The sequence below is a fragment of the Rhinatrema bivittatum genome, chromosome 12 (genome assembly GCF_901001135.1).
Source record: "Rhinatrema bivittatum chromosome 12, aRhiBiv1.1, whole genome shotgun sequence".
NCBI lineage: Eukaryota > Metazoa > Chordata > Amphibia > Gymnophiona > Rhinatrematidae > Rhinatrema > Rhinatrema bivittatum.
In genome coordinates this window covers 54,160,500-54,174,533 of record NC_042626.1, presented here as the reverse complement: position 1 = coordinate 54,174,533, position 14,034 = coordinate 54,160,500, and the positions used below count along the sequence as shown (strand labels likewise).

The following is a 14,034-nucleotide window of genomic DNA, read 5'->3' as shown; positions in this document are numbered from 1 at the left end:
TCTCGCACATAATTGCTAACTCATGTGAGTTTCTCAGTCAGACAGATGGACGTCCTGCTTGTCTACATGCCCCCACCGTGGCTTCCTTGCTTCAGGCCACCTGCAGCACACCTGGTCTTAACAGGGGCAGGAAGGATCCCCGACACTTCTGGATTTCATTCTGCACTGGGAGGTCATTTGTATTTTGTCACTCGTCTCACTGAAGACGGCATTCCCTAGATTTGGTAGGTTTACACCCATCCCCAGCATGTGGCACTGGTGATTTTTTTTTTTTTAATGCAGGGAAAAGAAGATTATACTGTGATCACATCATATAGACAGGCCTGGCCGGAAGCCAGGATTAACATTTGGTCTCAGGTCCAACTTTCTCTCTGATATTTTTGGGGGTATGTGTAGGCGTGCACATTACTTTGCAAGTGCGTTAGGGTTCAGGCGGGTGGGTAGGGGGACCCATTGTCTGCTGGTTTGCCATTTCTGCCATAGCACTGTCACCTGCTGCTACTGCCATTAGGGACCCTGGAGACAGAGACAGGATGGAGGCGGTCCAGAGAAGGGTGACCAAAAAGGTGGATGGTCTTCATAGAATGACTTATGAGGAGAGATTAAAGAACCTAAATATGTACACCCTGGAGGAGAGGAGGAGGAGCAGGGGTGACATGATACAGACTTTCAGATACCTGAAAGGTTTTAATGATCCAAAGTCAATGACAAACCTTTTCCATTACAAAAAAATCAACAGAACCAGGGGTCATGATTTAAAACTCCAGGGAGGAAGACTCAGAACCAATGTCAGGAAGTATTTCTTCATGGAGAGGGTGGTGGATGCCTGGAATGCCCTTCCAGAGGAAGTGGTGAAGACCAGAAGTGTGAAGGACTTCAAAGGGGCGTGGGATAAACACTGTGGATCCATAAAGTCTAGAGGATGTGAATGAAGAGAAGAGGCATGGGGGTGACTTGCGGGAATGATGGCTGCTACCTGGAGATAATACCCTTATTCAATAAATATACACACAGTTAATGCGACTCCAACATTGCTCTATGCTTCAACGGCAAGAGGAAATGTGGAAAAGAGGATTTGCATTCACAAATAAGCGGGGGAGTAGCTTGCTTGTTGCAGCGGTTACTTCCCCAAACCAAATAAGCCTGATACTTCACTTTCAATGCATATCCAGCCTCTGCTTCGATGGCAGGGGGGAATGAAAATAAGAGGATTTACATTCAGACAACAACCAACAAGGACTGAATTGCACAGGCTGGGTAAACAAATAAGCATGGAAGTAGCTTGCTTATTGTGGCGGTTACTACCCCTAACCAATTAAGCTTGATTCTTCACTTAGATGCAGTTCCAGCACTGTTCTCTACATCAATGGCGGGGGGTGGAAGGTAATTAGAACCAAAATGTAACCAATAAGGGCCAAGAGTAACAGATATGTATGAGAAAAATAAGTGTGAAAGCTTGCTGGGCAAACTGGATGGGCCATTTGGTCTTCTTCTGCCGTCATTTCTATGTTTCTATCTTTCTCCCTCGTCCTCTGCTTCCACCTCTCTTCTCTCCCTTCTCTTCTCACATATTTCTACTCTCACATCTAACTCTATTAGTCTTCATTCCTTATTTTGATCTCCCTTCTCCTCCTATTCCTCCATCTCTCCATCATCCCTCACTCCTATAATGCCTCCTTTCCCATCTCTTACACCTTGCCTTCACCCATTTCTTTCTCTTTCTCTTCTCTATCTACTCCAATTCCCCCTTCCCCAGCATTCATCCTCTTGCTTCTTCCTTCACCCTCTCCAACATCTTCCCTCATGCCTGTTTTCCCCCTTCCCTAGCATCTGCCCCAGCGCCTCTTTTCCTTCCCTTGCCCCAGCATCTGATTCTCTACTTCTGCCAGGTCTTCCTCTCTTCCCACTCTTCCTGTATCTGCCCTGCCTCTCTCAGTTAACCTGAGCGCTGGGAACACATCCCACCACATCTAACAGCTGTGCGCCATTTTTTGCCGGCACTTCAAGCATTGTTCAAAACTCATAGGCCAGCGCTTCCTGGCTGCTGATCTCGCTGATGCCCAAGATCAGCAACCAGGATGTTTTTGAACAGGCTTGTGCTGCAGGCACAGCTGGGGCAAAGGTATCAGCAGCGCTAGGAGGAGTGCCCGCTGCTCATCATTTCAGGTTCTGCGCGGTCTGCTTTGCGGCATGCCTAGCCACACCTTAGAGGAAAACCAGGTCCAGATCCACAGCCCTGCAGAAATTCCTAGGCGGCAGCCAGGTACATACTGGCTGAAAGCACATTCTGGATCTGTCTTTTATGCCCCTCCATGCTTACGATCGCCTCCATACTTCTATCAGCCCAAAAATGCCAATCCAGTCTGGCTTTTATCCAGTGCCGGTGCAAGGGTATAGGCGCCCTAGGCGAACCTTCTGCCTTGCACTCTCTCTCCCCCCGCCCCCTACCAACTTGAGTCAAATTAGTTTGACTCCAGCCGGTAGTCGGGTCGGGTGAGGATGGATGGGTCGCTCGTCAGTTGGCAACAAGGGAGAAGAAAGACAGCCGCTGCCACGGTGGTGGTAGTGGCAGCTCAGCATATCCTGCCAGCAGCTGCTGATCTGCCATTACCGCGGCAGCGGCTGTCTTTCTTCTCCCTTGCTGCCGCGATTGCTGCCCTAGGCCCCTGCCTAGTTTTACCTAGTGCTTCCGCCGGCCCTGGTTTTATCACCATTTTCTCAGGTGAATCAGAACTACAAGTCCATGCATGCAATGGGGGGGAAAAAAACCCAGAACTGGATCATCCCAGACATGGAGCCAACTGGTAACTTCTATGAAAAATACCTTTTAAACCATCTGGAAATTGCCTTCAAAGTGCACGCTGTGGGACAACTGAAAGGAGGAGTTCACTCCATTTCCTGCTCAGAATTGAAGGCTGGGGACCCTGATTATTTCCTGCAGCAAATAATCTCCCCAGATCTGAGGACTAGAAGGGAGCAAGGACAACGCTTGGCTAAGAAAACTGCATTACCTCCCAAAAGCCTTAGAAGATCGCCAATCTTGCAATTTTTTTTAAATGCAGGAGCTGACCCCTTGTCCCCGTGCCCCTCCACACCCTGATGCCCTGATTCTCGTCCATGAGGTCAGGAGGGAGCAGCTGGGGGAGGGGGCATGTCAGTCAGATAAATCCTCCAGTTTAACCCCAGCCCCCCCTGATTTACAGCCCATCCAGATGAGAGATGCTGCCAGCAACGGGCCGAGTGCCAGGAAAATTTCATCCGTCTGGAATCCGACAGGAAAACAGAGGGTTGGAAATTTCAGAGGAAGCCGGGGTTTGTGCTTGCTCTGCCCACCTCTTGTTTGTGTTCCCTCAGCTGGCTTGTGTTAGCAGGCTTAGGGGCTGAGGAAAAGCGTCAAACGATTTTTTTTTTTAATTTCTTTTTTTTTTTTTTTCCAGTTGCTCAAAAACCTTGTGCTACATCCCAAGGTGGCAGGGCCGTATTGTGAGACCTCTGACCTCCCCCAACAGCAACAGCCTTTGGGTCGTTTGCTTCAAACCTTTCCGCTGGAGGGCTTAAAGCAACATCTTTTTCTGTTTTGTTTTATTTGGGGGTTTTGGTTTCCTTAAACTCCACAGGAAAAGAAGAGTACGGGGATCAGTCTGTATCATGTTTTAATCCAACCGACCTGTTACACCTTTGAGAAGTTAAGCACAATATGAAAATAAATGAATTCAATTTTGGTTTAAATTTCCTTTTTCCTAAATACTTTTTTCAGATACTCCCCTTCCTTCTTCTGCCCCTAATCCCCAATTCTTTCCCCCTATGTTGTACTATTGTGCTTAACAAAATCTAAGCAATGGTTAAACTGGTATTATTGATAGCAAGGGGCATCAGCGAGATCACGGGGACAAGGCACGGGGACAAGGGGTCAGCTCCTGCATTTAAAAAAAATTGCAACTCAGCCCGTTGCTGATCTTAGGCATCAGCGAGATCAGCAGCCAGGAAGCGCTGGCCTATGAGTTTTGAGCAATGCTTGAAGTGCCAGCAAAAAATGGCGCACAGCTGTTAGATGTGGTGGGATGTGTTCCCAGCGCTCAGGTTAACTGAGAGAGGCAGGGCAGATACAGGAAGAGTGGGAAGAGAGGAAGACCTGGCAGAAGTAGAGAATCAGATGCTGGGGCAAGGGAAGGAAAAGAGGCACCATTCCCCAGAAACAACTGCCATCAGATTTTGTTGGACCCTTAAACCTAGAGTCAGTATTGACAGCAGACTCTCTTATGATATAGGGTGACTTTGCTTTTATTTAGTAACACTTATGTTTTGTTCTTTTTTTGTATATTTTCAATAAAAACCAGTCTCCCAAGTTTGCTGACGAACTTCAAGTCTTAACAACTGACATATTATATTTCCAAAGTAGTGCTGAAAAACCGAGATATCCAGTCACAATCCCAAAAAACGTTTACAACATGATACTTATCGCCGAAGAATGCGTCAAAGTCCCGACACGGCCATGTTTCGGACCCCAAGGTCCTGCTTCAGGGGAATGACTTCTTCCAAGCCTCTTATCTGTAGCATCCATACAAATCCATAAACCGTCCCATCAGCATATCCAAATGGCTATTCCTGTGTAACCCTTTTCTTCCCGCCGTCTGGGTTCAGACTTGCACAAAGTACTATTGTGCTTAACATTGAAACTAAGAAGCTCTTTTAAATCCCCCAAATGGCTCCATTTCTGAGGAGTTGCCTATGTTCATCAGGCCAATCAAAAAGGGTTAAGGACAGAGACTCGGACTTGGCCATAGAGAATATGCGTTTATATATTTGTACTAGCTGACCCCTGCAAAACATTTGTAAGGCAATTAATAGTTTTATACCAACCCCACTGCCCCCTCCCTGCCCAACTCCATCATTTAGTTCTTCGGCTCTGTCCCAGCCCAATCACACCACTATCCTGTTCCTCCCCCCCCCCACCCCCCTACCTCTACTGCTGTGGCCCTCAGGTCCACATGGACTCTACTGACCTGTGCTGCCAATTCTTTATCATCCTCTCGCCACATGTGACCCCCAATAGACAGCTTGGAGGAGTAGCTCAGTAGGATGAGAAGAAGGAAGTCAGGGTTCAAATCCCGCTGTCGCTCCTTGTGACCTTGGGCAGGTCACTTCACTCTCCATTGCCTCAGGTACAAAATAACTTAGATTATGAGCCCTCTGGGGCCAAGGAAATACCTACAGGAATGTAATCCACTTTGAAGTGGCTGGCCAGACACCAATAGTGGAATATAAATGAGCTATTAAATAAAGACACCACTAGCAGGGATTTAAGCATAAGCACATTATAAATATTGAATTCACAAGAACAAAATTAACTTCTCCGGGAGACTATTACCACTATATTGCACAGCCTAAGTTTATCTATACATCATTTTAGTATCAACCAATGTACACCAAATCTTTTGCCACTTTCTGTGGTTTAATCATCCCAGAACTATAAATTGTAAAATTATCCTAGAAGAAACATTTTGCCCCCACAAGTTTAATTCAGAAACTATAAGAGGTTTCTGCTATTAAGCCTTTTCTTCCCACACCTTGGATTTCTCACAAAAGGTCTTAGCTCCTCCCAATAAACCTCAAACTGCAATCTAACATTCGGGCCCGATGCAGTAACTGTGCTCAGGCTGAGCGCACTGTTAGCCCCCGTTTGGTTGTGCGTTTTTGACGCGCTATTTTTACCCCTTATACAGGAAAAACCCGCGGCCAACCCCCCCGAAACTAGTAGCGCCCACAACATGCAAATGCATGTTGATGGGCCTATTACAGTCATTCCCGTGCGATACAGAAAGTAAAATGTGCAGCTAAGCCGCACATTTTACTTTCAGAAATTAACGCCAGCACCGGGAAGGTGTACAAAAAAGCAGAAAAAACTGCTTTTCTGTACACCCTCCGACTTAATATCATAGCCGGATCTCCCGCGGGTTTTTCTGTATTGGCCCGACTGTATATTGGAAGCAATCCTTCAGAAAACGAATCACCTCCTATTTCTCTCCTATTCATTCATTTTCCAGTCTCACCATCTCCCTTAATCCCGACATATTTCTGCATTTTTCCTTCCCCTGCCCTGTAAACATCTAGCCTTTCAGTTAATGCCAATCATTCGCTGCAACCAGCATTCTACATCTATGAACCATTTCTCATACACACATCCAGGGCAAGGAGGACAACTCTCCTGGGTGCTAAGCCAAGAGGGGTGCCGCATCGCCCTTATCAGTCAGTTCGATTCTGGGAGAAGATAGGTCCAAAGGGAAAAAGGGAGAAGGGCCACCCTCTGCAACCCTTGCTCAGGGTGCCGTTTTGTCCAGCAACTTCCCTGAATCAATTTCTGCACCATTCCCCAGAAACAAACGTAAACAACTGCAAGCTTCATACTGACACTTTACCATCCTTCTCAGATCCTGACATTTCAGCACGTCTCAGTATCTAACTTACTATATTCAATTTATCCCTATAAGTATTAAGGATATATCATGGACCTCCAAGGATCTCCGAGATTAAACCTGGCGACTTCCCTACTGCTAAACCCGTTGTCACAGGTTGCTGCCTAGGCCTACGTGACCAGCTGACACTTTAGTCTGGATATCAGTGTTCTTTTCACACTTGTGACTTTCAGTTCCTTTCCTGAGATACTAGAATACTTTGGTCAACCCAATTTCCTAGGACTACAGAGAACCTACTCTCAGCTGTACCTTTTTTTGCCACAGGCTGTGGGCACCTCTGCATCTGAGCGAGTCCTTTTCCCCTGGCTGCCCACCTGGGCTTCCTTCACCCTTTCTCCATCTAATGAGTAACAGCTTTACATGGCTTCTACCTTGAGTCTAATTAAATTCTCAATACTACATTTCCCAGCAGCCTCTGCTTCCTGTTCCTTCTGATTTTACAAGGAACTCTTGTTTACTTTTTCTGTCCGTCTTGAATTGGTGTTCCCACGGACCTCCCTTTACAGCTCTCTTTGCCTTCTGGAATCTCCGTCTCTTCAGGCTGCTTCTGCCCCTGTTTCATTGCACCTGCCTTATGTTATCTTAGACCCAGGCATACATTTTTACAGCCCCTATAAAGACAGAGCATACATAATCCCTATTGTATCATGCACTCTTTAAACCCTCTCTTTCAGATTCTCAGAGTTATGGTTATCAACAAAGCTCAATGAGTCATGTTTAGTCAAGAGATGTGTGGGTGAATAGTTGCAGGAAATGTTGCTGCTCCACGTGATCGATGCATTTCCCAGGCAATCACGGGAAGCCTTTAAATTTTAAAAATAGTGAGGTCCACTAGTTTTACAGTTAAAATTTACATAGTAACATAGCATAATTATGTTACATGTATGATGGTTCAATCCCCAACACAAATCATATGATGATCGCATGCACATGACCTACAGCAGGTCTTCTGACGACTTCCACATCATCATGTAGGACTCACAGTCTCTCTCCAGAATTCTCCGACTACCTCCTTTTCATGTGTGGGTAAAACCCCGGGTTTCCATACCAGGTACCCCTCACCCTCATTAAATTGAGTCACTTCTAAGCCAGGCACTTATCACCCCTTATAATGCAACATACTCCCAAAGGCAATCTGTAGTATTTCAGGTCTTCTCATATCGTCTCCATATTTTGTTATTAAAGCCAAAGGTTTTTGGTAAAACTCACTGGTTCATATTTAAACAATGTAAAGGTACATATCTGCAAGATTTCAAAACGGATCTGAATTACCAACAGGACTTCATCTTATTTTTACTGTAAATTCTTTCACACAACCAGACTTAACAGTCTCTGAACAACCAATCCATGCATGCAGACCCAAAACTCTCAAAGTATGCAAGCTTTGCATGACCTCACTCTCAGTAATTATTCCTAAGCCGCTCAGGTAATCACAGATCTTCTGCAGTTAGTCCAGTTGTAAACTAGACTCTTAAATGAACCTATATACAGACTTGTTTGCGATCACAACGCCGCAGATCAATTTCAGTACATCAACTCATTGTCTCACCTTGATATTCTCCATTTGTCGCCTTCTTCTGCACGCATCAATCACGGAGTCTTCATTTTGTTTTCTGAAAGTCAAATCAATAGATTCATGTTTTTTGGGATCCTTAAAAGTTTGGGTCTTATTGAGGACAATTTTCAAAAGTCATTTACATGGGTAAACAGCGATTTACCAGCATCAATTGTCCATCTGAAAACTACCCTTCCTTAATGCAGCAAAGGTATATGCCTTGTTCCACAACATGCACGCTTTTGGCCGCTTTCAGAGAAGGTGTTCCCAGTAGCAGGTTTAGATCAGGGAAGAAAAATGTTGTGTGTAGATTGTATTGAAAAAGTACCTGCACAAAAAAGTGTGAAAGCCCTCATGCACATTGTACAAAATCCGCACAGGTTTTCACTTTGAAACTTGGTGCAAAGTAGATGGGTAAAAGGTAGCCAGATGGCAAACAGTTTTAAAATTGCCCCCATTATTTACTGCAATTTTAATCCTTGCTGGAAAGAACAATGCGAATGAACCTGCTTTCACATTAGCTCTTGCATTTAAGCAAGCCTCTTTTTCTGTGCTGTCTTTATTTAAGAATATAAGAAATGCCACATTGTATCAGACCAATATTCCATCAAGCCCAGCGTCCTAACTCCAACAACAGCCACTCCAAATCACAAGGACCCAGAGGGATCCCAAAGAATAGGTCTAATTATTCTTGCTCATAACTAGATACAAGCCGGGCCTTTCCCAAGTCTACATGGTTAATAATGGTTTATAGATTTTCCCTTCAGAAATTTGTCTGAACGCTCCCAGCTATACTAACTGCTTTTACCACATCCTATAGCAACAATGTCCAATGTGATTGTAATGAGTGAAAAAAAAAAAAATACTTTTTCAGATTTGTTTTAAATGTGCTACCTGTTAGCTTCATGGAGTGTCCCCGCCTAGTCCAATTTAAAAGGGTAAATAACTGTTTTCTATTTATCCATTCCACTTCACTCAAGATTTTATAGACCTCTATCATATCTCCCCTCAGCCGTCTCTTCTCCAACCTGAAGAGCTCTAACCTGTTATGCCCATCCTCACAGGGGAGCCGTTGTATCCCCTTTTATCATGTTGGTCTCCCTTTTTGGTACCTTTTCCAGTTCCACTGTATCTTTTTTGAGATAGAGCAACTAGAACTACAAACAATATTCAAGGTGCAGTTGCACCATGGATCAATACAGAGGCCTTACAATATTCTATTTGCTTTGCTTCTGTCACTATGCACTGAGCCATGAGTTTCAATAATGATTCTAGGTTTCTTTTCCTGGGTGGTATTGCCCAATATGGAATCCAGAATCTTGCACCTATAATAAGGGTTATTCTTCCCTATATTCATCACTTTGCAATTGATCACAATAAATATAAATACATTTATCAATGTATTTATTTATTTAGATGCCCAGTTCACCAGTCTCGCAAGTTCTTCTTGTAATTCCTCACAATCGGCTTGTGATCTAACAAGTTGAATAATTTTATGTCATCTACAAATCTGATCACCTCACTCACCACTTCCTTTTTCAGATTATTTATAAATATATTAAAAGCATCAGTGCAAGTACAGGTCCCTGGGGCAATCCACTATTTAACTTTTTCCATTGACCTTTCAGACCTACTCTTTTTTTCCTATCTTTTAGCCAGTTACCAATCCAGAATACTACATTGCATCATATCCCATGACGCTTTACTGATGAGTATCTCATTAGGGACTTTTATCAAACGCTTTCTGAAAATGTAGATGCACTATAATCAACCGACTCACCCTTGTCCACATGTTTTGTCAGATAAGACTTCCCTTTGTTAAATCTATGTTGGCTCTGCCCCATTAGTCTGTTCAGATGACCAGTAATTTTGTTTTTCAGAATAGTTTCCAACTTTTTGCCCAGCTCTGACATCAAGCTCACCAGTCTAAAGCTTTCTGGATCACCCCAGGGCCCTTTCTAAAAATGGGCAATATATTAGCCACCCTCCAAGCCTCCATAGCTGATTTCAATGAAATTACTAGTAATAACTCTGCAATTTCATTTTTTATTTCTTTTAAAACTCTGGGGTGTATATCATCCGGCCCCAGTGATTTGTTACTCTTTAGTTTATCAGTTTTCTCTATTATATCTTCCTGGTTCGCCATGATTTACTTCGGTTCCTCTGACTCATCAGTCTCAAAGCATGTGAGGATTGGACCGTTAGATGACTGAGGAGTTAAAGGAGTTAAGTTATTTAGTTTCTTGCTCTGTTACTGCGTTTATGTTACATAATGTTATTTGTAAAGGCTTCTGCCTATATATCCTATGGTTGTAAGTTACTTGTAAACCGGCACGATGTGCAAATGGTTGTCGGTATATAAAATTAAATAAATAAATAAATTAAATAAATAAATAAAGGGGCTCTTAGGGAAGATAAGACCATTGCAAAAAGACTAAATTAATTCTTTGCTTCTGTGTTTACTAATGAGGATGTTGGGGAGATACTCGTTCCGGAGATGGTTTTCAAGGATGATGAGTTAGATGAACTGAACCAAATCACTGTAAACCTGGAAGATGTAGCAAATCACCTTGACCAGATGATATGCACCCCAGAGTTCTGAAGGAACTAAAAAATTAAATTTCTGATCTATTAGTTAAAATTTGTAACCTATCACTAAAATCATCCATTGTACCTGAAGACTGGAAGGTGGCCAATGTAACCCCAATATTTAAAAAGGGCTCCAGGGGCGATTTGGGAAAATACAGACCAGTAAGCCTGACTTCAGTGCTGGGAAAAGTAGTTGAAACTAAAGATCAAAATCACAGAGCATATAGAAAGACATGGTTTAATGGAACACAGTCAGCATGGATTTTCCCAAAGGAAGTCTTGCCTCACATATTTGCTTCACTTTTTTTAAGGGATTAATAAACATGTGGATAAAGATGAACCAGTAGATGTAGTCTATTTAGATTTTCAGAAGGCGTTTAACAAAGTTCCTCATGAGAGGCTTCTAAGAAAACTAAAAAGTCATGAGATAGAAGGCGATGTCCTTTCATGGATTACAAACTGGTTAAAAGACAAGAAACAGAAAGTAGGATTAAATGATCAATACTCTCAGTGGAAAAGGGTAAACAATGGAGTACCTCAGGGATCTGTACTTGGACCAGTGCTTTTCAATATCTCTATAAATGACCCTGAAAAGAATACGAGTGAGGTAATCAAATTTGCAGTTGATACAAAATTATTCAGAGTAGTTAAATCAGAAGCGGATTGTGATAAATTGCAGGGGGAGCTTGTGAAACTGGAAGATTGGGCATCCAAATGGAGATAAAATTTAATTTAGACAAGTGCAAGGTGATGCATATAGGGAAAAATAACCCATGCTGTAGTTACAGAATGTTAGGTTCCATATTAGGACCTACCACCCAGGAAAAAGATCTAGGCATCATAGTGGATAATACATTGAAATCGTCAGCTCAGTGTGCTGTGGCAGTCAAAAAAACAAACAGATTGTTAGGAATTATAAGGAAGGGAATGGTGAATATATGAAAAATGTCATAATGCCTCTGTACCACTCCATGGTGAGACCGCACCTTGAGTACAGAGTATAATTCTGGTCGCCACATCTCCAAAAATATATAGTTGCACTGAAGAAAGTACAGAGAAGGGTGACCAAAATGATAAAGGGGATGGAACAGTTCCTCTATGAGGAAAGGCTAAAGAGGTTAGGACTGTTCAGCTTGGAGAAGAGACAGCTGAGTGGGGATATAGTAGAAGTCTTTAAAATCATGAGAAGTCTAGAATGGGTAAATGTGAATTGTTTATTTACGCTTTCGGATAATAGAAGGACTAGGGGGCGCTCCATAAAGTTAGCAAGTAGCACATTTAAAACTAATCAGAGAAAATTCTTTTTCCACAATGCAGAGGATGTGGTTAGTGCAATTAGTGTAGCTGGGTTAAAAAAAGGTTTGGATAAGCTCTTGGAGAAGAAGTCCATTAACTGCTATTAATCAAGTTGACTTAGGGAATAGTCATTGCCATTACTGGCATCAGTAGCATGGGATCTACTTAGTGTTTGGGTACTTGCCAGGCACTTGTAACTTGGATTGGCCACTGTTGGAAACAGGATGCTGGGCTTGATGGACCCTTGGTCTGACCTAGTATGGCAATTTCTTATGTTCTTATATAGGTATTTCCCCATACCCTCCTCTGTAAAAAATTAATTTAGTTTTTCTGCTGTAGCCTCATATTCCCTGAGTGCTCTTTTAACAGCTCAGTCATCTAGTGGTCCAACCAATTCCCTTACAGACTTCTTGTTTCAAATACATTTGAAAAAGTTTTATTTTAGGTTTTTGCCTCTCTAGCGAGCTTCTTTGCCAATTTTCTTTTGATCTGCTTTATTAATGCTTTACATCCAACTTGTGTTAGTGCTTATGTGCTTTCCAATTTTCTTCATCAACTGGTTGATATTTTGTTACTGACTGAATTGCACCATGCTTATGTCTTGGAGAAACTTTAAGATTTTTCAGTGAAATGTGCTGTTGTGTGCAGCTTAATTGCAGCACTCCTTAGACACAACTGTGGATAGAAAGATTTCCCAAGGAACATTGACCAAGATATGATTCTAAAGTCATTTCCATAATCACACTATAAATAATCAAATCAGTTGATATTTCCAATAGGGATGTGCATTCGTTTCATTCATTTCATACGTTTCCCATTTCATGTCAATTAGATGTGCATTCATTTCATCTGTTTCATATTGAAACGTATGAAACGAATGCACATCCCTAATTTCCAATACTACACATGTGTGCCTGAGAACACACTCTATAAATTATACAATTTTAAGAGCCCCTGATACAGCCTAAAGGGCGAAACTCGGCCAGAGTCAGGCGGGCATTGTTGTATGAATACATTTTCTTTCCAAGGCATCAGTCTTGTTTTTTGTAGTTTTACTTAATGTCTCCCCTTCAATTATTATGTTAAAATTTGATTACATTATGATCACTATTGCAAAGTGGCCCCACTACTGCTCCTTCTCCTCCTGCATTACAGTGATTATTAGATCTAGAACAGTCCCCCTCTCTCATCAATTCCAGGACCAGTTGTTCCAAGCAGCAGTCATTTATGACACCTAGAAACTTTACCTGCCTAGCATATCCCAATGAGATATTTATCTAATCAATATTGGAGTAATTGAAATTGTATTTCCTAAGTTGTTAGCTTTCCTAATTTCTATTAGCATTTCACTGTCCGTCTCTTCATCCTGGCCAAGCAGATGGCAGCATCCCCCCACCACTATACTCTTCCCCCATCGTACATGGTATTTCTATCCATGGATATTCCAAAGTGCATTTTGTTTCCAGCACCTCCTTATTAGTGCGACCCCTCATTTAAATAAAGAATCGCGTACCCAGAAGAGGTGGCTGGGCACGCGTTGGGAGAGCGGGCACTCAACACGGAGCGCTTGCTCTCCCGCGATTCTTACTATATTGGCCTGTTTACCTGGTTACTCACAAGCAGAGACAGCTGCTGCTCTCAGTACTCTCTCAGAATTGAGGATAACTGAGCTCTTGCCTTGCTATATATCTGTGCTTCTAAGGCAAATTTCTTCTATCATACTCCTTTGATGTTTCATACTGCAATTAGTTTGCTAGAATGATCCTCCCAGATATTCTCTCTTTCTAACAATATTTTAGTTAACACCTATTCAAATCAATATCGCAGTTCTCTCACACCTTCTCAAAGCATGATTTATGAGAATGCTGTCTCAGTACTGATGTCTGTACCTTCACCTTTTTTTAGGATTTTCAATAATGAGGATATCGTAACATACGAGCCACTATTGCTTGAGTATTTCTTGTTGCTGATGTTATGTTCTTTCAATCCAGAAGTCCTTCATAAAATCAATTTCTGGTAGCTTTAGCAGAAACATCTCCATAAATGTCACTGGATCATCGCTTTCCTTTCCATTTGGAATACCCCAAATTTTCTGATTCTTTTTCAGACTCCTGTTATTTG

At 42.5% G+C, this 14,034-nt stretch overlaps 1 long non-coding RNA gene across 1 annotated transcript in view; it reads right to left on the bottom strand.

The window, feature by feature from the left end:
- Nucleotides 1-14,034, bottom strand: part of LOC115074461 — a 169,256-nt gene that overhangs the window by 92,523 nt on the left and 62,699 nt on the right. Inside the window, exon 2 of the long non-coding RNA XR_003852250.1 lies at nt 8,023-8,086. This is a non-coding gene — a long non-coding RNA (uncharacterized LOC115074461). The remainder of the gene's footprint in view (nt 1-8,022; nt 8,087-14,034) is intronic.